This window comes from Lampetra fluviatilis, chromosome 45, assembly GCF_964198595.1.
Source record: "Lampetra fluviatilis chromosome 45, kcLamFluv1.1, whole genome shotgun sequence".
NCBI lineage: Eukaryota > Metazoa > Chordata > Hyperoartia > Petromyzontiformes > Petromyzontidae > Lampetra > Lampetra fluviatilis.
The window spans coordinates 2,402,964-2,428,026 of NC_136319.1; the positions used below are offsets into that span (position 1 = coordinate 2,402,964).

The following is a 25,063-nucleotide window of genomic DNA, read 5'->3' on the forward strand; positions in this document are numbered from 1 at the left end:
GCAGTATGTTGGAAACACCCGCTCTCGCTACAGAAAGAAATAATAAAATAATAAAAATAAAACATAATAAAATAATTCTCACGACATTTCGGCCACAAGGCAAGCAGCCGTCCTCAGGTGAAGAACAGGTCTGTCGGAAAAACAGCGTTTGAATGGGCACCACCAGGCTTGGCAGCATATATTTTAGCTGGGTTGGAGGGGGAAGGGACGCCTTGACAAAGGAATTTGCATATCAAGAGGATTTTAGCATATTTATGGAAAATGCAGATTTGGGATTAGTCACTACTTGTGGAATGCGTAGGAGGTGGGGGGGGTGTAAAGTCATATTATGCCCGTGCATTATGCAGTATGCAGGATTAGCAGCATCAAAGGGAGGGAGTAGGGTTAGCAGTAATACTCTCCAAGAGAGTATATTTAGTATATTGATGATACTGATGTAGTTTATATTTTAGTTTTTTACATGGTGTTTTAGCTGCTGCAGCTCCTTACTATTAAAATTCCTTCCCTCTATTACTGCTAACCCTACTCCCTCCCTTTGATGCTGCTAATCCTGCATACTGCATAATGCACGGGCATAATATAACTTTGAAACCCCCCCACCTCCTACGCATTCCACAAGTAGTGACTAATCCCATATCTGCATTTCCCATAAATATGATAAATTCCTCTTGATATGCAAATTTCTTTGTCAAGGCGCCCCTTCTCTTTCCTCCAACCCATCTTAAATATATGCTGCCAAGCCTGGTGGTGCCCATTCAGACGCTGTCTTTCCGACAGACATGTTCTTCACCTGAGGACGGCTGCTTGCATTGTGGCCGAAACGTCGTGAGAATGATTTTATTATGTTTTATTTTAATTATTTTATTATTTCCCTTCTACGTGACTTTACCGAAAGAACCAAGAAGATGAATCCCTGCAGTCACGAAAGCTTTAAATCGAAATTTAGCTACAGAAAGTCAACATAAGAGAATACCCCGAGAGTCTGCGAGAGCGGGGGCGGAAGATGACTCATCGGCTGACAACATGGTAACGACTGGACTGGAAACGACTACGAGTAATGAGAGCACAGCACAAGAGAACACCACAGCAACTGTCACAAGTTCCGCTGCAAAAGCGGGCCACAAACAGATGCAGGTATGTGTCTGTGGTTGGACGAAAGCTACATCACACCATGGGTTGAGGATCCACCAGGGAGAGAAGGGGTGTTTGGGTAAAGAGAGAGAGAGGCATCGCATTGATTAATTTCTGCGAAAGCAATCAAATCAGTCGAATGAAGCACAGCAACTGGACGCAAACCATAGTTTGCAGTGCATCAGTACCACTGTCATGGATGGACGTAAACTCAAGCACCGAAGTAACAACAAAGGTGGAAGCAACAACAGGAGTGGAACTCACCCAGCCTCCCAGACCTGCAGTTGAGAGGAGACTACCAGGGCACAGAGCGTATGTGAAGTGGCCTGGCGCCAGTGACAAGAAGTTGTGGGAAACAGTAAATACTGACCTCACCTTGGCCCTCGAGAAACTTCGAGGGACAGTGGAGAAGAAGTTGGAGAGGATGGGGGACATCATCTATGAATACGGGGCAGAAAGATTTGGAGTGCAATGGGCAAAAGGCGGGAAAAAGGTTCCAACCCCTCCAGTTTCCAGGAGGCAACAATAAATCAAGCGCCTCGTTCAAGAAAGGAGACAGCTTAAGAAACAGTGGAAAAAGGCCTCGGAAGTGGAAAAGGAGGGCATAGAGGTACTTCAGGCTGACATCAAAACCCGGTTGGCATCCCTCCGTAGAGCAGAGAACCTAAGGAAACGCAGAAGGAAGAAAGAACAAACTAGAACTCGGTTCTATAAATATCTCTTCAAGTTCCTTAAAAGTTTCTTCACGAAGGAAAAAAGTGGAGCTCTAAAAACAACAAAGAAAGACCTGGAGGAGCACCTGAGAACAACAAACTTTGACTCAGTGACATGAACATCTGGCCATCCCATCAGATATCCCACTCATTGAACCCCCAGAACATCACATTGAGACCAGTTCGACGGGCAAGAACAGCATCAGCCCAAGGGGCCAAATGGAGTCCCGTACAAAGTGTATAAGAATGCACCAGACGTCCTGAGGTTCCTCTGGAGGCTTATAAGAACAGCTTGGCAAAATAAGATAATACCCAGTGTGGCGTAGGGCAGGTGGGGTTCTGATCCCTAAGGAGAAGTATTCAGTGAACATCAGCCAATTCCGCCCAATCTCCCTACTGAATGTTGAGGGTAAAATCTTCTTTAGTGTCATTGCCCAGAGGATGGCCGAGTACTTGTGTAGTAGAATTAACTACTCGATGTTCACAAACTGGGAGAGCAAATCGTTAACAAGGTTTTCCCGCTCAAACTAACGGTCAGGGTCTCACAAGCTGTGAGAGCTGACCGTAAACAAGGTTTTCCCGCGCAACCAAACGGTAAGGGTCAGATAGGGTGAATTGGGATCCAAAAGCAGATTGGGAACGACCAATCACAGGGTTCCACAAGGTGGCCGGGGATTGGACAACCCGGCCACGAACAAGTATAAAGCCAGAGCGCTCAGAACTCGTAGGGAGTTTGACTACACGAAGACCCAAGACGGCGGAAGAAGCCTAGGACCCTGGACCAAGCCCTCCAGCCCTTATAAGGGCTAGGGTTCAGTGTAACCAGTGGTCGGGGAGACATCCCCTAGGTCCAGTCAGAGGACACTGAAAGAGCGGGATATTAAGTAGCCTGTAGGTTGCGGAGGCTTGTATTTTCTGAGTGTAACGGGTGAGGGGACCGTATACCGCTCAGTGCATAGGGACTGTGTTCATAAGACGAATAAAAGTGTGTGCTACAAAAGACGTTGAAGAGTCCGTCTGTACAACACTACATTGGTGTCAGAAGATGGAAACAAGACGATGCAAGCTCGACTCACCCGTGGGTGCTGAGGGTGGCGCTGAAGACGCTGGCGTGTCTCCAGCCGTCCCACCACCAGCAGTGCAGCCGACCGCCGCGAACGACGGCGTCCAGGCTGCTCACGCCCGTCTCGCCCAGCTACTGCATGCTGCAGCAGCCATCCTGGAGGGAATTACCCTGGGGGCTGCGGGCAGAGAGGAGCGGCCGACAGCAAACGTTTCCGCCATCGCAAACCCGGAAGAGGTCGTCCTTCCCGCCGATGGGTCACGTGGTTCCGCCGGAGGCGGAAGCCAAGTGCATGCTGGGACCTCCGGGTGCCAATCACGACACACCGCGTCATCGGAGCGCGACGCTGCCTCTGCAGGACCCTCCAACAACACCGCATCATCACGGCTGTGACGCCGTACAGTACATGTCATCGACCAAGCGATCGCCGCATTTGGAACCGAGTCCGACCTTGATGAAGACGACGACACAGCTGCTCTACAGCAACGACTGCCTGTCTTTCGCGAATTCTTGTCCACAGGGGGCGACTGGGTGGCATTTCAGCGTCGCTTCCTCAGCCACCAGGAGATGGTGCGCTGGACGGATGCACAAGCCCTTCGTGCACTGCCAGCCACCTTGGACGACGACTCTCTCGCTGCACTCATCTCCATTCCCAAGCGACAAAGAGCGACACTACAAGCAGCACTTCGGCGGCTGTCCGATGTCTACGGACCTCCTTCCGCCACACGCCACCAGTTCTACGAGAGACGGTGCAAGCCAAGGGAGTCGCCATTGGCGTTCCGCACCGCGCTACTCGCCATGGCAAGAGCGGCTTACCCCCGCATGGACAATGAGGCTATCGACGCACTTGTCCTACAGAAGCTGTTGGAGATGGCGAGGGGACTGCGCCTTGTCATCCAGGCCGTGGATGATGAGGATATGTGCTCACTGCGAGCTGCCCGGAGCATTCATGCTCACTTGATGCTCGACCAGGACGAGCCCATCACTGCATCGGCTACGACAGTGGGGCCTGCCAGCAGGGACAACGCTCGCTCTCCAGATCGAGTCTTCTCGGCGCTCAGCACGACGCTCCAGCGATCACCGGATCGCATCGAACGCCACGATGACCGGGAGCGGGGACGGTCCTTCCCCCGCGGCGACATGACATGCTTCAACTGTGGCCGCCGAGGCCACGTTTCTTCGACTGCCATCCTCGGTGGTTGTTGGTACGATCGAGGGGGTAGAAGTGCGCGTGCTTCTCAATACCGGTGCATTGGCCACTATCATCTCCGAGTTAATTTACAACATACTGCCCATGCGATGTCGATCATTGGAAAAAGTTTCCGTTCCGTTTGTTGCCGCAAATGGAAGTTCGCTAGGGATTCTCGGGCAAATTCGGGCGCAAATTGCCATTGGTGATATTAAATTGGCTAGACCTGTTTTTGTATCTTCTTCCCTTGCGGTGCCGTGCCTTCTGGGAACCGATTTTCTTGCCAAAATGCCCATTAAAATCCTTATCGATCAGGGATGTATTGAACTTCCGTCGGGCCGGCGTATGGCATTTTTACCCGCAACCACGCATTCACATACGGAAAATGCCTCCGTTCAGGCTTTTGCGGCTTGCGCCGTACGCATTCCGCCAGGAGCACAAATGCTCGTACCCTTGCGGTTAAAGAAACCGCTCGCTCCCACCGCCTCGGTAAATGGCATTTTATTGGGACCCTCCAACACAGCAGTTAAGAGCCTATCGTTGATGGCCGCACAGACTCTTGTGGCGGGCGACAGGGAGCCATTTATGCAAGTTTCGAATGTCGGTCTGTCCGACACCGTCATTCCACAGGGGACAGTGCTCGCTCATGTGACGGTGGCGCCCCTGGGGACCGGGGTTGTTGGACACGTAGCGAACAGTCAGCAGCCTCGCCCTCATAACGTAGACGAGGGATGGATTGACGCTCTTTGCGCGGATGCCGGCGATTTATCCGTGTCACAGCAGAGTAAATTGCGAGCTCTTTTGCGGGAATTCTCGGATGTTTTCAGCAAATCACAATTTGATATTGGCTGCACCAAGCTGCTGCGACACCACATTGACACTGGTGACGCTGCCCCTATCCGCCAAAACCCGTTTCGGCTCAGCCCTGCGGAGAAACAGCATGTTAAATGGGCAGTTGACGACATGCTGGTGGCTGATATCATTTCTCCTTCCAACAGCCCCTGGAGTGCTCCGATAGTGCTGGTCAAAAAGCACGATGGCAGTCTTCGATTCTGTGTAGATTTCCGGCGCCTAAATAAAATTTCCGTGGCTGACGCATATCCTCTTCCACGTATGGATGAGTCATTGGATGCTTTGGCAGGGGCGCGTTATTTTTCCACTTTGGACCTTCTGTCAGGGTTTTGGCAACTCCCCCTCGACGAAGCGTCAAAGCCAAAGACTGCTTTTCGGACACCACAGGGCCTTTTCGAGTTTAATAGATTGCCCATGGGGCTCCACTCGGCTCCAGCGACGTTTCAGAGGCTCATGGAGCTGGTCCTTGCTGGGCTCCAGTGGGACTCATGCCTTGTCTATCTTGATGACGTTATCGTCTTTGGCCACATGTTCAACGAACACATTGAACGGTTGCGCGCTGTTTTCGAAAAGATGCGAGCTGCGGACCTCAAATTCAAACCGCAGAAGTGCCACCTTCTGCGTGAGTCTGTGCGCTATCTAGGCCACATAGTCAGCCGCTCGGGTATTTCCACAGATATTCTTAGGTTTTTTCGGTAAAGTCACGTAGGTAAAACATTAAAATTAATAAAAGTAAAAAAAAATCACGACGTTTCGGAGGCAACACAAGCTTCCGTCTTCAGGTGGAACCGTCACGGCCACGACAGCTGTATCAAGTAAATGAGAGATTGCAGGAGCTACCACTCCGTTTATATAATGGTTGGAGAGGGGGGGAAGGGCCAAGCACAAGCACACTCCCTATTCATATGGTAAGGTGAGGCTTAAGAGGGTGAGCCCTTGTTATGGAGAGGCACGGTTTGTGACTCAACCTGGCCTACCTAACAATAGTGTGAAAAGGAGAAACTAAACATGGTAAACCTGTGATAGTTGTCTCTCAAATAAGATTGGCCAAATAAGTATAGTTAAATCCTTTTTGCATGGTTAATCACATCTTTCCAATGATTACTCAGTTTGTAACCATCATCACGGTTGAAATTATGTCTGTGTTTGTATATTTGTATGGCTTCGTGTACAAACCTTTGATGGTAGCCAGGAGGTTTGCAGAGAACCTTGGTCTCGGAAAAGACAATTTCATGAGAGCCCACCGAGTTGTAGCAATGATCGGCAACGGCCGAAGAATCAGTCCAATTCTGATGTTCCTGCGCTGGTTAGGCATTGCCTCACCAACACCTATTTTACCTGGAATGGCACCTTCTACAAACAGAATGAGGGTACCCCTATGGGCTCCCCCTTGTCACCAGTTATAGCCAACATGTTCACAGAAAAGTTTGAATCAGACGCCATCCAGACATCCACCCTGCGTCCTTCCCTGTGGAATAGGTATGTGGATGACACTTTCGTCATCTGGCCACATGGCCTCCCAGCATTGAACCACTTCTTGGACCACATCAATTCTAGACACCCATCCATCAGATTCACCATGGAAGTGGAGAAAGATGGTAAACTACCATTCTTGGATATTCTGTATGAGAGGAGGCCTGACGGATCCTTGGGACATTCTGTCTACAGGAAAGCCACCCACACAGATCCCTACTTGAAACCGGATTCCCACCACCACTCATCTCAAAAGAATTCTCTCATCAAAACGCTATACCACAGAGCCCATGGCATTTCTGACCAACACCACCTGGCCGGTGAATTAAGACATGTACATCGGGCCCTCAGGATGAACGGATACTCTAACCGCACAATCCGCCAAGTTGTTTCTCCCACCAAACAGAAACAGCCACATGAAACTCCGACCAAAACTATCACGTTACCATACATAGCAGGCGTGACCAAAAAGATCTCCAAAATTCTAAACAAACATAAGATCCAAGTCCGATTCAGTACAGTGCATAAAATCCGTGATCTGATTCCATCTGTGAAGGATGTCGTTCCTGACTTACAGTATCCTGGAGTCTACAAATTGAGTTGCAGTTGTGGTGATTGCTACATTGGAGAAACGAAACGTCATGTTTCTGATCGAGTCCGCGAGCACAAGTCAGATCTGAAACACGGCAGAACTGATTCTTCGGCCGTTGCCGATCATTGCTACAACTCGGTGGGCTCTCATGAAATTGTCTTTTCCGAGACCAAGGTTCTCTGCAAACCTGCTGGCTACCATCAAAGGTTTGTACACGAAGCCATACAAATATACAAACACAGACATAATTTCAACTGTGATGATGGTTACAAACTGAGAAATCAGGGAAAGATGTGATTAACCATGCAAAAAGGATTTAACTACACTTATTTGGCCAATCTTATTTGAGAGACAACTATCACAGGTTTACCATGTTTAGTTGTTTCTCCTTTTCACACTATTGTTAGGTAGGCCAGGTTGAGTCACAAACCGTGCCTCTCCATAACAAGGGCTCACCCTCTTAAGCCTCACCTTACCATATGAATAGGGAGTGTGCTGTACTTGGCCCTTCCCCCCCTCTCCAACCATTATATAAACGGAGTGGTAGCTCCTGCAATCTCTCATTTACTTGATACAGCTGTCGTGGCTGTGACGGTTCCACCTAAAGACGGAAGCTTGTGTTGCCTCCGAAACGTCGTGATTTTTATTTTATTTTACTTTTATTAATTTTAATGTTTTACCTACGTGACTTTACCGAAAAAAACCTAAGAATATGAATCCTTGCAGTCACGAAAGCTTCAAATCTAGAATTATTTCCACAGACCCTGAAAAGACTAAATGTGTCAGCCAATGGCCTACCCCCATCTCTGCTGGGGATGTTCGCAGTTTTATCGGGTTCGCGTCGTATTACCGACGTTTTGTGGCTGGTTTCGCTACGATCGCCAAGCCACTACACGCTCTTACAGCGAAAGGGCTAAAATTTCATTGGGGAGACGCGGAACAGGCCGCATTTGACTCCTTACGGAACGTTCTGGTAACAGCACCGCCCCTGGCTTACCCCGATTTCGCAAAGCCGTTTATTCTGGACACCGATGCCAGTAACACCGGGATCGGCGGGGTGCTGTCCCAAATAGTTGATGGCGTTGAGAAGGTGGTTGCCTATGGAAGCAGGGTTTTGTCCCCTGCAGAGCAACGTTATTGCGTAACCCGACGCGAGCTGCTGGCCATTGTTTACTTTATGCAACAATACAGGCCATACCTGTACGGTCAACGGTTTACCGTGCGCTCCGATCACTCTGCGTTACAATACGCTTTGCGCATTGACCAACCGTCTGGCCAGCTCTCCCGATGGCTTGAAGTCCTCCAGGACTACAATTTTATGGTGATTTACCGTAAGGGTACACAGCACAATAATGCGGACGCGCTATCTCGTCTCCCGTCAGAAAAATGCGCATGTTTTACGGGTTCTGGCCGGTGCAAACCGCAAATAGTACGCCCGGTTGCACCTCCTGAAACGGTTTCTGCTGCCCTTCCTTCCGATCCTGCGCCGGGTGCGGACCACGAAAATCCGCCAGCAAGTGGCGACTTGCTGAGGATAACGTTGGACGAATGGGGTAAGCATCAAATGAACGATGCGTCATTGTTGCCTCTGCGTCGTCGCGCATGTGATTCGTCCTCACGTTCAAGTAAATCGAACTCTTTTGCCATGCGCCGCGGTCTGCTCATGCATTGGGATGCTGATTCTTGCCAGTACAAAATTGTAGTGCCATCGGCTTTGCGGTGTACGGCTGTGTGCGCGGCACATGAGCGATTGTTGCGCCTGGGTGTGCACAAGACCATTGGGTTGCTAAGATTACAATTTTACTGGCCGGGCATGCTTCGCGACGTAACTGATATTTTAACGGGCTGCACCCAATGTGCGCAACGTAAACCTCCAGCGAAGCCGGCATGCCCACCGCAGCAGCCCATCACGGTATCCCGTGTGAACGAGCTGGTTGCTCTCGACATTTTGGGGCCTTTCCCTACAACGCCTCGTGGTAACAAGTACCTTCTGGTTGGGGTGGAGTATTTTACACGGTGGCCTATGGCCTTGGCTCTCCCCAACCAGTCGGCAGCAGCCGTGGTGGACGCCTTTGTTCAAGGCTATGTGCTGGACAAGGGCGCTCCAGATCGGTTGCTGACCGATCAGGGAAGAAATTTTTCAAGTACCCTGCTGAGTGAGGTATGCCGCCTGTTGGGCACTAAGAAGGGGCGTACCTCGCCCTATCACCCCCAAACAGATGGCATGGTGGAGCGGTTGCATAGAACCCTCACCTCTATGCTATGCCATCAGGTTGACGAATCCCACATAGACTGGGACCTGCAGATCCCAGGGGTCCTCGCTGCTTACCGCATGGCGCCACATGCAGCGACAGGGTTCTCCCCATTTTTCCTAATGTATGGCAGGGAGGCCATTCCCCCCGCTGACGTGCGGCTTGGGATAAAGCAGCTTCCACGGTCATCGAAGCTCACTGACCATTTGCGGTTCAACCTACAAAAGCTGTCTGAGGCTCGTGATGCGGCGATCGACAATTCCGCCTCCCGCCAGCGGGCTAATTCAAGGTTGCAAACCCCTCGCACGTCCGTGCATCAGCGGGCTCCAGGTGATATGGCGTGGCTTCATTGCCCCCAGGTGCCGGTGTCCACATCGGCTAAACTCCTTAAACCATGGCGGGGTCCAGTTGAGGTGGTCGAGATAATGCGCCCACAATGTGTTAAAATCCATTGGGGACGACGTCGCTGGTTCGTGCACCCCTCTCGTCTGAAGCCATTTGTTGCTCCGGGCGGCTCTACGTCACACTCAAAACACGAGAGCCGAGCGTGTGATATGCCCGACGAGCAGGATGTCGCCCCGTTAGTACCTAACCCACAGCGCAGACGAGTCATTCCTCCCGCAGATGATGCGGGACTGAGGGAGCCGGGCGAGCCACGAGTCTCTGCAAAAAGGCCTCTGGGCCCACCCAACATGTTTGCCAGGATGCCCGACCCACTTAACATGTTTGCCAGGATGCCTGACCCGTCTACACCAAGAGTCTCTGTAAAGAGACCTTCTGACCCACCCAACATGTTTGCCAGGATGCCTGACCCGCCCAACATGTTTGCCAGGCTGCCCGACCCGTCTGCTCCAAGGGTCTCCGCAGAGAGGCCTCCTGCCCCTGCTGACATTTTTGCCAGGATGCCTGGTCAGCCTGCAGCCTGGAAAAGGGTACCCATCCCCTACGACGGGCCCGCGAAATACACACAGGCTAGATCGCGTCGGTTTTCTTGATTGCCATCATTTTTTTTGCGGCAGCTGAATGCTGCATGCATTGTGCGTTGCGAATGTCGTTATTTGTGATTGGTTCTGACCATGTACATATGTTGCGTTGTTGATGGGGGGGTATTTATAGTGGGTGTTCCTGTTCTTGTTGGTTTTGGCACAGACTTTGATTCATTGATGGGGATTTTTCTGCTTGTAACAGCCGGGATGGCTGAGGCTTCCGAACTGGAGGGTGATGTAGTAGAGTTAACTACTCGATGTTCACAAACTGGGAGAGCAAATCGTTAACAAGGTTTTCCCGCTCAAACTAACGGTCAGGGTCTCACAAGCTGTGAGAGCTGACCGTGAACAAGGTTTTCCCGCGCGACCAAACGGTCAGGGTCAGATAGGGTGAATTGGGATCCAAAAGCAGATTGGGAACGACCAATCACAGGGTTCCACAAGGTGGCCGGGGATTGGACAACCCGGCCACGAACAAGTATAAAGCCAGAGCGCTCAGAGCTCGGAGGGAGTTCGACTACACGAAGACCCAAGACGGCGGAAGAAGCCTAGGACCCTGGACCAAGCCCTCCAGCCCTTATAAGGGCTAGGGTTCAGTGTAACCAGTGGTCGGGGAGACATCCCCTAGGTCCAGTCAGAGGACACTGAAAGAGCGGGATATTAAGTAGCCTGTAGGGTGCGGAGGCTTGTACTTTCTGAGTGTAACGGGTGAGGGGACCGTATACCCCTCAATGCATAGGGACTGTGTTCATAAGACGAATAAAAGTGTGTGCTACAAAAGACGTTGAAGAGTCCGTCTGTACAACACTACACTTGCAAAGGAATGCGTACGTCGATACATCTGTACAGAAGGCAGGAATATCAGGGTTACTCTTTGGTTCTTTCGGTAAAGTCACGTATAAAGAGAAAATAATAAATTAAATACTAGCATACGACGTTTCGATTACAACACAAGCAATCATCATCAGGTATAAATGAAATAGAAACACAAATCTAGTATACTTAGAAATGTAATGTAATACAACAGAGAGTCGATAACATAACAGTCAACACCCTACCTGGTTGATTACGTTCTTCCTGAGAATGCTAAATTTGAGAGAGAGAGATAACACACAGAACCAGAGACATATAGACAGACATATAAGTAGAGACAGATATCACAGAGATACATAGAGAGATACAAACATAGGCACACAGAGAAACCACGCCTCTGTGTCGAGGCCTTAAATAGAGAGAGGGGGCAGGGGTGGAGAGAGAGGGAGGGGTTAGAGAAATTAGCATGTCAATGAGTGGCACGCTGCAAAAAGCTTGGAAAACATGAGGAGACAGGAAGAGAGACGCACTGAATTAAAAAACCTAGCAAAATTTCGAAATGTAATGTAATGTAACACAGAGAGTCGGTCAACACACAATTAACGCATAGACTGGTTGATTCCGTTTTTCAAAGATTGCTAAGTTAGATGTTAAGTGTGAAATTTTAAAGAGAGACAAGACGCAAACACGAAGAGCAGACAAAAGCAGAGAGGGAGAGGGGCAACAGCCGAGACATGCAGAGAGAGCAGAACATAAGAACGACAAAACGAGTGGAGACAGAGAAAGTACACTAAATCAAATAAATATAGCACAATTTCGAAATGTAATGCAATGCAACACAGAGGGTCGGTTAACACACAATTAACGCATAGCCTGGTTGATTACCTTCTTCCAAAAATTGCTAAATTAGAAGTTAAGTGTGAAATTTGAAAGACACAGACACGAAGACCGATACACAAGCAGAGAGAAACAACAAAAATCCAGAGAGAGAGAAAAAAAAACTTAAAACTTCCCCGTAGAAGTGGCTCATACTTAATTTGGAGCTTTCGTGACTGCAGGAATTATTCTTTGGTTCTTTCGGTAATGTCACGTATAAAGAGAAAATAATAAATTAAATACTAGCATACGACATTTCGATTGCAACACAAGCAATCATCATCATCAGGTATAAATGAAATAGAAACACAAATCTAGTATATTTAGAAATGTAATGTAATACAACAGAGGAAGGCACCACTCAGACACTTCTGTCTTAAGCAACTTTAATTTCTAAACAAAAACATAACACGCAAACTCTTATGCATGGAATGTCAACACAGTACTCTTGAAGCTGTCCTCCTCATTGATCCGTACATTTAACCCTCAATTATTACGTTTGTTAAACTGGGTAACAGAACAATTGTTTAATTCCTCAGAGTAAAGCGAGCATAAATGGCGATAGGAAAAAGTCCTTAAAAATGTATGTGATTATATTCATATGAACATAAATAAAGAAACATATTCTTAGGTTTTTTCGGTAAAGTCACGTAGGTAAAACATCAAAATTAATAAAAAAAAATAAAAAATAAAAATCATGACGTTTCGGAGGCAACACAAGTCTCCGTCATCAGGTGGGACCGTCACAGCCGGATTAGCTGCATCAAGTGAGGCAATGATTCAATATGTAATCCCTTAAAAGCAAGTTGAGGGGGGAGGAGAGGGGGGGAGAGCTCATCAGAATGTGGTAGCCAATGAATGGAACGTATCGGGAGGGAGGGGGGCGGGGCTCAAAGACGGCACGGAGTGCCACGTACAACGCATCGAAAGGGGGAGGGGGGGCGGGGCCAAAATAATGCACGACGGCGTGGACGCGGTTGCTGCCGCACACGCCAACGCATTGGACAGAGAGGGGGAGGGGAGGCCTGATACACATGACAGAATAAGTATAACCCGTAAAAACGAAGTTTTTCAGTATAAATCCTTTATATGCGTGGCAGCGAACTTAATATAAAGGATTTTAAAATATATTCGCCTGTGGAGGACGCGGGGATCGATCCCGCAACCTTTGGCATGGGAAGCGAGGGCGCTACCAACTGCGCTACTCCGCCACGGCCTGTGGAGGGGTTACGCTCTGGGCTCTTACACTGTGCGTTCTATTTGAATATATGTAAAATAAAAAAATTTTGGCTGAAAAGTGTAAAATTTTTGGAATTTTTTTTCACGAACATTAATTGTCTCGCACAACGAGTCTGTGTGGAAAATGTCAGCTCGATTGGATCACGGGAAGTGGGTTAAAAAACGACCGAAAGATTTGCACGGTCGTAAGCACGCAAGCAAGCACGCAAGCAAGCACGCAAGCAAGCACGCAAGCAAGCACGCAAGCAAGCACGCAAGCAAGCACGCAAGCAAGCACGCAAGCAAGCAAGCAAGCACGCAAGCAAGCAAGCACGCAAGCAAGCACGCAAGCAAGCACGCAAGCAAGCACGCAAGCAAGCGAACTTAATATAAAGGATTTAAAAAGAACGAAAATGCCCATGTTTATACCAATGCTGGCTGAACAATGAAGAGAGTACTGTTAAACACTGGGGATGTTAACACTCGGTAAAGTAAAGTAAAATAGTGCCTGTCAGATAAGATGGTCCAAAAAAGTGTAATTAAGTCTTTTTTGCGTGGTTGATAACATCTTTCCAATGATTACTAAGTTTGTACCCATCATCACGGTTGAAATTATGTCTGTGTTTGTATATTTGTATGGCTTCGTGTACAAACCTTTGATGGTAGCCGGGAGGTTTGCAGAGAACCTTGGTCTCGGAAAAGACAATTTCATGAGAGCTCACCGAGTTGTAGCAATGATCGGCAACGGCCGAAGAATCAGTTCTGCCGTGTTTCAGATCTGACTTGTGCTCTGAAACACGGCAGAACTGATTCTTCTGCCGTTGCCGATCATTGCTACAACTCGGTGGGCTCTCATGAAATTGTCTTTTCCGAGACCAAGGTTCTCTGCAAACCTCCCGGCTACCATCAAAGGTTTGTACACGAAGCCATACAAATATACAAAAACAGACATAATTTCAACCGTGATGATGGGTACAAACTTAGCAATCATTGGAAAGATGTTATCAACCACGCGAAAAAGACTTAATTACACTTTTTTGAACCATCTTATCTGACAGGCACTATTTTACTTTACTTTACCGAGTGTTAACATCCCCAGTTATTTTTAACAGTACTCTCTTCACTGTTCAGCCAGCATTGGTATAAACATGGGCATTTTCGTTCTTTTGTCTATCATGTGTATCATGTGTTGAGCACTCCGTGCCGTCATGTGTTGAGCACTCCGTGCTGTCTTTGAGCCCCGCCCCCCTCCCTCCCGATACGTTTCCATTCATTGGCTACCACATTCTGATGAGCCCCACCCCTCTCCTCCCCCCTTCATGTGTTGAGCACTCCGTGCCGTCATGTGTTGAGCACTCCGTGCTGTCTTTGAGCCCCGCCCCCCTCCCTCCTGATACGTTTCCATTCATTGGCTACCACATTCTGATGAGCCCCCCCTCTCCTTCCCCCTTCAACTTGCTTAAAAGGGATTACATCTTGAATGATTGCCTCACTTGATGCCGCTAATTCGGCTGTGACGGTCCCACCTGATGACGGAGACTTGTGTTGCCTCCGAAACGTCGTGATTTTTGTTTTATTTTCATTAATTTTGATGTTTTACCTACGTGACTTTACCGAAAAAACCTAAGAATAGAAAAACACGAATTGAAAAAAATTCATCGCAACCTCAGCGGCTATCACCAAATTGGCAAAATAAAGTGAAACCATAAGCAATAAATATATAGCCTGAAAGATATTTACGTCGTAAATAAAATAAATACAAATACAAAAGAAACCGTTTAAAAAATAAAAATGAGAGCGATTAGTGGACAATTTGTCTTTGTGATAATGACATTTTGTTCCATAACCTAACTTTGTGCTCCTTAACGGATATGATTTGATTTGACACAAGCTGAGCTGTCATGTTTTTGGCCCCTATGCAAGTTAACCACACATTGCACGACCACCGTTTCCAAAGCAGTGAGGGTGGCCCGTGGTAAAAATATTCAAATATTTAATTTGGTAAATGCCCCCCCCAAATGGAACCTCTTATTAGCTAAAGGGTGTTTAGGGTGCCGATTGACGCATGGAACAAAACATGAGCATCATGGAGAATACAAAATAATAAATGCCTTCAAAATGCAACTCATTAACCTGATTGCAAAAAAAAACACCCCCATACAGAAATACAGGTCTCAACGGTTCTGCGACTCGTAAAATCCATGCACAACGCATTCCACCCGCAGTTGCCTGAGCGCAAGACTGATCCGGTTTGGTCAGGAAGCCACTGGAGCTATGGTACTTTTCAATCATAACAATTTACAAACTAATTTCTTTAGAACTGCTTCTGCGTTGTGTTTAATTTGTTGTCCTTCCCCTGCACCTCCAATTGTTATATTGAACTCGATTTGAAGCATTCGTGACTACAGTAATTACTCTTTGGTTATTTTGGTAAAGTCACATATAAAGAAAATGAATTAAATAATATAGTACGACGTTTCGTTTTGATAGTGTGCTGCGCTGCCCCATCAGCCTGGGCACGTTCATCTTCCCCTCCACGCTGAGCTGCGGACACTCGTTCTGCTCCCAGTGTGTACGTTCGTGCGCCCATGTGATGGTTTTATTTTGATTAATTTTGCCCCCCCCCCCCTCGATATCCCCTCAGCTGGAGCTGGAGATGCGAGTTGGGAGTGGAAAGCCCCAAAGAAAAGGAAACCAACATGACAGAAATTTGAATCCAACAGAAACTGCCCTTCATAACCCATTGTTTTCTTTTGAGATTGAAATGTTTTGCTTTTTTTTTGGTAACTTTAAATTTTTTATAACCTTCTCCCTGTAATCTGCATTTGAAAGTAATAAGTACCGAATGTGCATGTAGGTGTTATTTCACGCGGACAACTTTGTTTATCCTTTCACTTTAATTCGAACAGAACTCCCCATGTTCAACACCACGTGACTCCGTCGCAACTCTCCCGCCTTCGCTGCTCGCCTGCTTCACTCCTCTCGCTTCGCTCACTCCGCGCTCTCTCTCTCTCAGCCTCTCCACTGCTAGCCCACTCTCTCAGCCTCTCCACTGCTAGCCCGCTCTCACCTCTGCTCGCCTGTCTGCCACGCTCCGCTTGCGCCACTCTCTCTCTCTCACTCTGCTAGCCTATCACTATACACTCTGCTGGCTTCTCCACTACTAGCCTATCACAATATATTCTGCTAGCTTATCTACTGCTAATCATCGCTCACTCACACCTAGGATTCCGCTAGCCTCTCGATTGCTAGCCTGTCTACCCTTGCTTCTCCAACCTCGCCCTTGCCTCCAGTGTGGAATTAGCCATCACCGGTGGAGAGGACGAGGTGTGTTCTCTCTTGTCTTCACTCCAACCAACTCAACCCTCTGCTCATTCGTTCCCTTATTTATCCTCCTCCTCATTAAGCGGCCCCAGATGGCCGTCATTAAGCCGCCGCTCATGCGGCGTCTCCGCCAAGGTTATTGCCTCCATCTGCAGACTCCCAGGCGCCTACACCGTGTCTGCATTTGCAACCAGTCAATCACTGCTATGCATCTCAGTTGGTCGCCTTTCTCTTGTTGCTCTCTCTCCGCATCTGTTTGCCATGACGTGACTTCACTGTCCGCCGCTCACACATGCATGCACACTGTTTGCAAAACCCTGCGCGCGTTACTCCACTACATGTAAATGTGCTTTGTAGTGGTCGTTATTTTTCATTTTCCCAATTGCAGTCTCTGACTAGTGTGTTTTTTTCAAGAAAATAAAAGAATTGCCTGACCATAGAGAATTGAACTTTAAATTAGGGCGTCATCACGACCAGAGTGACTGCCACGCCAAGGAAAGTTTCCCGATTATATTTTACTTTAAAGAAAACGCACGGTATCTCAAAGATTTAGTAAAAAAATGTATTAATCAGAAAAAAATGTTGACATTTCGTAACATTTTCCCTCTAATGTTCTCACACCGCAAACCTTTTTTTTTTAATGATAATGTATCACGATCCATGAACAAGTATTTTGTTACCAGGGACTTTGGAACCTCCTTGAGGATTTGCTTTGGCCAACTGCTGCAAAGGGGCCCCAACACCTCCAATCAGTTACCAGAGGTAGATGTTTGTTATCCATTCTTGAGTCTGAGCCTATGTTGCAACCGACTTCAAATGTGGTTATTCTAAAGAGCTTACGCCTGTGTGTGTGTGATCAGTGAACATTCGTGATGGACTGGACTCGTATAAGACTGATTATTGGTTCAGACTTACAACTGCCTTGGGTACGCACGACTATAGGGTTATTACCTGGCTTCTACCCATGCCATGAAAGACAAAACAGGATTGCTAGTAAACGAGGTTCTTGTCCTTGCATTCAAATCCATCCACTCCCTGAAAAGACAGACGGCAAAACAGGCGTCATAATTTTCCCAAGCAATAGTATCCTTGACCTGGATGTTTGTCCAACTCCATTAGCGTCTATTAAAACTCAAACTATTTTGATTTGATCAGGTAAGGCCCATTGAGCTATGTAGCTCTTTTTTAAAAGCGATCTGTGTATCAAAAATGATAGCTCAACGAAGCGTTTCATCAAGTGGAAAATTATATTAGCCGACAAATACTCTAAATGCATATTTCTAAATGTGGAGGGAAAAACCAGAGGACCCAAATAAAAATCCACGTTACCACGGGCAGATTACGCAACTCCAAATAGGTAACATCTCGCCACCATGTGAGGGAAACCAATTTGTGTGTTTAGTCTGGTTTGGGCCATAATAGACCAGACTGAGTCGCATCTGCATCTTAAACTGGTGCAGGAGTCTGCCCGTAGCAGGCGATGACTGCAGCTGCTGTGTGCAATCACAATAGAGATAACATCTCGCTGTGCTTGTAGCCATTTTGCTTCTGAAAAAGAGCAACATAGTTCAGTGAGCCTTACCTTGTGAAAAATAAAAAATAGTTGGTATAGTTGCAGATATCTCATGATGTCCTGTAATTCCATTTCCGGGTAATTCCCCCAATGCAATAACTTTCTTAAAAGTCATCGTGGCATCTGAGATAGAATCTGTCTGCAGACCTTACCTAGTTAATTAAAAATCGTTAAAATTTGTGGTGTAATTTTTGGAATTTGGAAAATGACACTCGCGCACAATGGGGCCTACCCTCGTGAATGATGTCCGGGGATGGTGAACGTCGACTGTGCAGTAGACAGAGCAGTGACTGTGACAGCACCCGCAGTCGTGGAACCTCTGAAACAAAGTGGCAAGCACTGCCGCAAAGCCACCTCGCTGCCCCAACACGTGAGTCAATCGATATTTATTCTACGTGCCAATATCGCCCTCACTAAAGTAGGCATTGGTGCAAGTTACAGCAGGACGGAGATGGTACTGAGGGCATAGAAAAACAAGAATGGAAAAAAACCCATCATAGCCTCTGCGGCTATAAACGAAAGGCGTCATCATTTTCCCAAGCAGCCCTTGACCTGGATGTTTGTCCAACTCCATTAGCGTCTATTAAAGCTAAACTGAAACTATTTTGATTTGATCAGGTAAGGCCCAATGAGCTATGTAGCTCTTTTTCAAAAGCGACCTGGGTATCAAAAATGATAGGTCAACGAAGCGGTTCATCAAGTGGAAAATTATATTAGCCGACAAATACTCTAAATGCATATTTCTAAATGTGGAGGGAAAAACCAGAGGACCCAAATAAAAATCCACGTTACCACGGGCAGATTACGCAACTCCAAATAGGTAACATCTCGCCACCATGTGAGGGAAACCAATTTGTGTGTTTAGTCTGGTTTGGGCCATAATAGACCAGACTGAGTCGCATTTGCATCTTAAACTGGTGGAGGAGTCTGCCCGTAGCAGGCGATGACTGCAGCTGCTGTGTGCAATCACAATAGAGATAACATCTCGCTGTGCTTGTAGCCATTTTGCTTCTGAAAAAGAGCAACATAGTTCAGTGAGCCTTACCTTGTGAAAAAAAAAAATAGTTGGTATAGTTGCAGATATATCATGATGTCCTGTAATTCCATTTCCGGGTAATTCCCCCAATGCAATAACTTTCTTAAAAGTCATCGTGGCATCTGAGATAGAATCTTTCTGCAGACCTTACCTAGTTAATTAAAAATCGTTAAAATTTGTGGTGTAATTTTTGGAATTTGGAAAATGACACTCGCGCACAATGGGGCCTACCCTCGTGAATGATGTCCGGGGATGGTGAACGTCGACTGTGCAGTAGACAGAGCAGTGACTGTGACAGCACCCGCAGTCGTGGAACCTCTGAAACAAAGTGGCAAGCACTGCCGCAAAGCCACCTCGCTGCCCCAACACGTGAGTCAATCGATATTTATTCTACGTGCCAATATCGCCCTCACTAAAGTAGGCATTGGTGCAAGTTACAGCAGGACGGAGATGGTACTGAGGGCATAGAAAAACAAGAATGGAAAAAAAACCCATCATAGCCTCTGCGGCTATAAACGAAAGGCGTCATCATTTTCCCAAGCAGTCCTTGACCTGGATCTTTGTCCAACTCCATTAGCGTCTATTAAAGCTAAACTGAAACTATTTTGATTTGATCAGGTAAGGCCCAATGAGCTATGTAGCTCTTTTTCAAAAGCGACCTGGGTATCAAAAATGATAGGTCAACGAAGCGGTTCATCAAGTGGAAAATTATATTAGCCGACAAATACTCTAAATGCATATTTCTAAATGTGGAGAGAAAACCCAGAGGACCCAAATAAAAATCCACGTTACCACGGGCAGATTACGCAACTCCAAATAGTAAACATCTCGCCACCATGTGAGGGAAACCAATCTGTGTGTTTAGTCTGGTTTGGGCCATAATAGACCAGACTGAGTCGCATCTGCATCTTAAACTGGTGCAGGAGTCTGCCCGTAGCAGGCGATGACTGCAGCTGCTGTGTGCAATCACAATAGAGATAACATCTCGCTGTGCTTGTAGCCATTTTGCTTCTGAAAAAGAGCAACATAGTTCAGTGAGCCTTACCTTGTGAAAAATAAAAAATAGTTGGTATAGTTGCAGATATCTCATGATGTCCTGTAATTCCTTCTAGATTTGAAGCTTTCGTGACTGCAATGATTCATATTCTTAGGTTTTTTCGGTAAAGTCACGTAGGTAAAACATTAAAATTAATGAAAGTAAAATAAAATAAAAATCACGACGTTTCGGAGGCAACACAAGTCTCCGTCATCAGGTGGGACCGTCACAGCCAGATTAGCTGCATCAAGGTGCAGCTAATATGGCTGTGACGGTCCCACCTGATGACGGAGACTTGTGTTGCCTCCGAAACGTCGTGATTTTTATTTTATTTTATTTTCCTGTAATTCCATTTCCGGGTAATTCCCCCAATGCAATAACTTTCCTAAAAGTCATCGTGGCATCTGAGATAGAATCTGTCTGCAGACCTTACCTAGTTAATTAAAAATCGTTAAAATTTGTGGTGTAATTTTTGGAATTTGGAAAATGACACTCGCGCACAATGGCGCCTACCTTCGTGAATGATGTCCGGGGATGGTGAACGTCGACTGTGCAGTAGACAGAGCAGTGACGGTGACAGCACCCGCAGTCGTGGAACCTCTGAAACAAAGTGGCAAGCACTGCCGCAAAGCCACCTCGCTGCCCCAACACGTGAGTCAATCGATATTTATTCTACGTGCCAATATCGCCCTCACTAAAGTAGGCATTGGTGCAAGTTACAGCAGGACGGAGATGGTACTGAGGGCATAGAAAAACAAGAATGGAAAAAAACCCATCATAGCCTCTGCGGCTATAAACGAAATGCGTCATCATTTTCCCAAGCAGTCCTTGACCTGGATCTTTGTCCAACTCCATTAGCGTCTATTAAAGCTAAACTGAAACTATTTTGATTTGATCAGGTAAGGCCCAATGAGCTATGTAGCTCTTTTTCAAAAGCGACCTGGGTATCAAAAATGATAGGTCAACGAAGCGGTTCATCAAGTGGAAAATTATATTAGCCGACAAATACTCTAAATGCATATTTCTAAATGTGGAGGGAAAACCCAGAGGACCCAAATAAAAATCCACGTTACCACGGGCAGATTACGCAACTCCAAATAGTAAACATCTCGCCACCATGTGAGGGAAACCAATCTGTGTGTTTAGTCTGGTTTGGGCCATAATAGACCAGACTGAGTCGCATCTGCATCTTAAACTGGTGCAGGAGTCTGCCCGTAGCAGGCGATGACTGCAGCTGCTGTGTGCAATCACAATAGAGATAACATCTCGCTGTGCTTGTAGCCATTTTGCTTCTGAAAAAGAGCAACATAGTTCAGTGAGCCTTACCTTGTGAAAAATAAAAAATAGTTGGTATAGTTGCAGATATCTCATGATGTCCTGTAATTCCTTCTAGATTTGAAGCTTTCGTGACTGCAATGATTCATATTCTTAGGTTTTTTCGGTAAAGTCACGTAGGTAAAACATTAAAATTAATGAAAGTAAAATAAAATAAAAATCACGACGTTTCGGAGGCAACACAAGTCTCCGTCATCAGGTGGGACCGTCACAGCCATATTAGCTGCACCTTGATGCAGCTAATCTGGCTGTGACGGTCCCACCTGATGACGGAGACTTGTGTTGCCTCCGAAACGTCGTGATTTTTATTTTATTTTATTTTCCTGTAATTCCATTTCCGGGTAATTCCCCCAATGCAATAACTTTCCTAAAAGTCATCGTGGCATCTGAGATAGAATATGTCTGCAGACCTTACCTAGTTAATTAAAAATCGTTAAAATTTGTGGTGTAATTTTTGGAATTTGGAAAATGACACTCGCGCACAATGGCGCCTACCTTCGTGAATGATGTCCGGGGATGGTGAACGTCGACTGTGCAGTAGACAGAGCAGTGACGGTGACAGCACCCGCAGTCGTGGAACCTCTGAAACAAAGTGGCAAGCACTGCCGCAAAGCCACCTCGCTGCCCCAACACGTGAGTCAATCGATATTTATTCTACGTGCCAATATCGCCCTCACTAAAGTAGGCATTGGTGCAAGTTACAGCAGGACGGAGATGGTACTGAGGGCATAGAAAAACAAGAATGGAAAAAAACCCATCATAGCCTCTGCGGCTATAAACGAAAGGCGTCATCATTTTCCCAAGCAGTCCTTGACCTGGATGTTTGTCCAACTCCATTAGCGTCTATTAAAGCTAAACTGAAACTATTTTCATTTGATCAGGTAAGGCCCAATGAGCTATGTAGCTCTTTTTCAAAAGCGACCTGGGTATCAAAAATGATAGGTCAACGAAGCGGTTCATCAAATGGAAATTTATATCAGCCGACAAATACTCTAAATGCATATTTCTAAATGTGGAGGGAAAAACCAGAGGACCCAAATAAAAATCCACGTTACCACGGGCAGATTACGCAACTCCAAATAGTAAACATCTCGCCACCATGTGAGGGAAACCAATTTGTGTGTTTAGTCTGGTTTGGGCCATAATAGACCAGACTGAGTCGCATCTGCATCTTAAACTGGTGCAGGAGTCTGCCCGTAGCAGGCGATGACTGCAGCTGCTGTGTGCAATCACAATAGAGATAACATCTCACTGTGCTTGTAGCCATTTTGCTTCTGAAAAACAACAACATAGTTCAGTGAGCCTTACCTTGTGAGAAATAAAAAAATAGTTGGTATAGTTGCAGATATCTCATGATGTCCTGTAATTCCATTTCCGGGTAATTCCCCCAATGCAATAACTTTCTTAAAAGTCATCGTGGCATCTGAGATAGAATCTGTCTGCAGACCTTACCTAGTTAATTAAAAATCGTTAAAATTTGTGGTGTAAATTTTGGAATTTGAAAAATTACACTCGCGCACAATGGGGCCTACCCTTGTGAATGATGTCCGGGAATGGTAAACGTCGACTGTGCAGTAGACACAGAAGTGACGGTGACAGCACCCGCAGTCGTGGAACCTCTGAAACAGAGTTTCAAGCACTGCCGCAAAGCCACCTCGCTGCCCCAACACGTGAGTCAATCGATATTAATTCTACGTGCCAATATCGCCCTCACTAAAGTAGGCATTGGTGCAAGTTACAGCAGGACGGAGATGGTACTGAGGGCATAGAAAAACAAGAATGGAAAAAAAGTCCATCATAGCCTCTGCGGCTATAAACGAATGGACAAAATAATGTGAAACCATACACAATTAACACATAGCGTGAAAGATTTATACTTCGTAAAAAATAGAAAAACCGTTTAGAAAATACAATTGGGTGCGAGTGGTGGGCGAGTTGTCTTTTATATAACGACGTTAGCTTCCATCGCGTAATTCTGTGCTCCTTAACGGATGTAATTTGATTTGGCACAAGCTAAACCGACTTGTTTTTGACCCATTTGCAAGTTAATCACGCATTGCACGACCACCGATTCCAAAGCAGTGAGGGTGGCTCTTGGAAAAAATATTCAAATTTTCACCTGGGAAATGTTTCCCCAGATGGAACCTCTCATTAGCAAGAGAGGATTTCCAGGGTGCCGATTGACGAGTGGAAAAAAAACAAATTTGCATCATGGAAAAGAAAAAACGCCTTCAAAATGCTATCCATTAACCTGATTGCATGAAAACACCCCCATACAGAAATACAACTCTCGCTGCTTCTGCCACTCGTATAAGCAATGCACAACGCATCCCACATGCTGTTGCCTTAGCGCAAGACTCATCAGGTTCGATCAGGAAGCCAATGGAGCTATGGTACTTTTAAATCATAAAAATTGAAAAACAATTTATTTAGAACTGCTTCTTGTTGTGTTTAGTTTGTTGTCCTTCCCCTGCAACTCCTATTAGCTCAGTTGGCTACGTACGATGTGAAAGAAGTCCCAAATATACGTCTCATTCACATGCATTGTGGCGGCGACTCTGGAAATATTTGAGTTTTTTCACCGAATTGGAAAAAAATGTCTCTTATTATTTTGGTTGGCGACCCCTGACAACTGGAGGTAGAGGCAGGCAAATAGTTGGGGAGGGTCAAGCCTCCAACAACACAACTTGCCTACATCTCCCAGCCGGGCCGCACATGAAAAAGAGCTTCCTTAGCTCAATGGGCTTTTGTCAGGGAAGTAAATTTGTGATTCTTATGATCATGAAGTGTGTGTGTGAGAGAGTGGGTGAGTGGGAGTATGGGTGAATGAGTGAGTGGGTGTGGTAAGTGGATGAGTGGGTTAATGATTGGTTGAGTGAATGGACAAGTGAGTGTGTGAGTGCGTGATTGAATGTGTAATATTGTAAATTATGGTGGGAGACCACTTGACGGGTAGCACACTTTATTAACAGTTTCCTTAGCCACAATAACACGTGTGGTCAACTACAGCTTACGCTACACGTTCCACCCGGCTACACACACACGGGCTCTCCAGCCCGTAGCTGTCAGGGGAACTCACAGACCCACCCCAGCTGGGGTATGGATCACGACCACTGGGTCCCGCAGCCCGGCCCTCACAAGGACGTCCGGCCGCGGGTCCCAAGGTCCCGCCTCTGAGCCACACAGGGTCCCGGCCCTTACAAGGACAGCGGGGCTAGGGGTCTCAGGGCCCTATCTCTTTCTCCTCCGTCTTCCGTCTTCACTGGTTACCAACTCTCCGAGCGCCCGCGCGCATCGCCTTTCATAGTCCTCCGCTCCCGAGGGGGCGGAGCCTATGCGGACCGCGATGTGAGCACCCACTCTAGTTGACCAATCACCACGCGCTGCCACACGATCCCTTTTCCCAGCGCGTGTCACCACTACATAGCCAATCACCACGCGCTGCCACACGATCCCTTACTGCCAGCGCGTATCACCAATACACAGCCAATCACCACGCGCTGCCACACGATCCCTACTGCCAGCGCGTACCACCACTACATCACCCCCTCCCACATAGCTCGCAGCCGGCCCGGCTGCAAAAAAAAAAACCCCACTCTCC

At 46.9% G+C, this 25,063-nt stretch overlaps 1 long non-coding RNA gene across 1 annotated transcript in view; it reads right to left on the minus strand.

The window, feature by feature from the left end:
• The window catches only part of LOC144947519 (uncharacterized), a 543,474-nt gene that overhangs the window by 189,651 nt on the left and 328,760 nt on the right, over positions 1-25,063 (minus strand). The window contains exon 2 of the long non-coding RNA XR_013640073.1: positions 11,924-11,949. This is a non-coding gene — a long non-coding RNA (uncharacterized LOC144947519). The remainder of the gene's footprint in view (positions 1-11,923; positions 11,950-25,063) is intronic.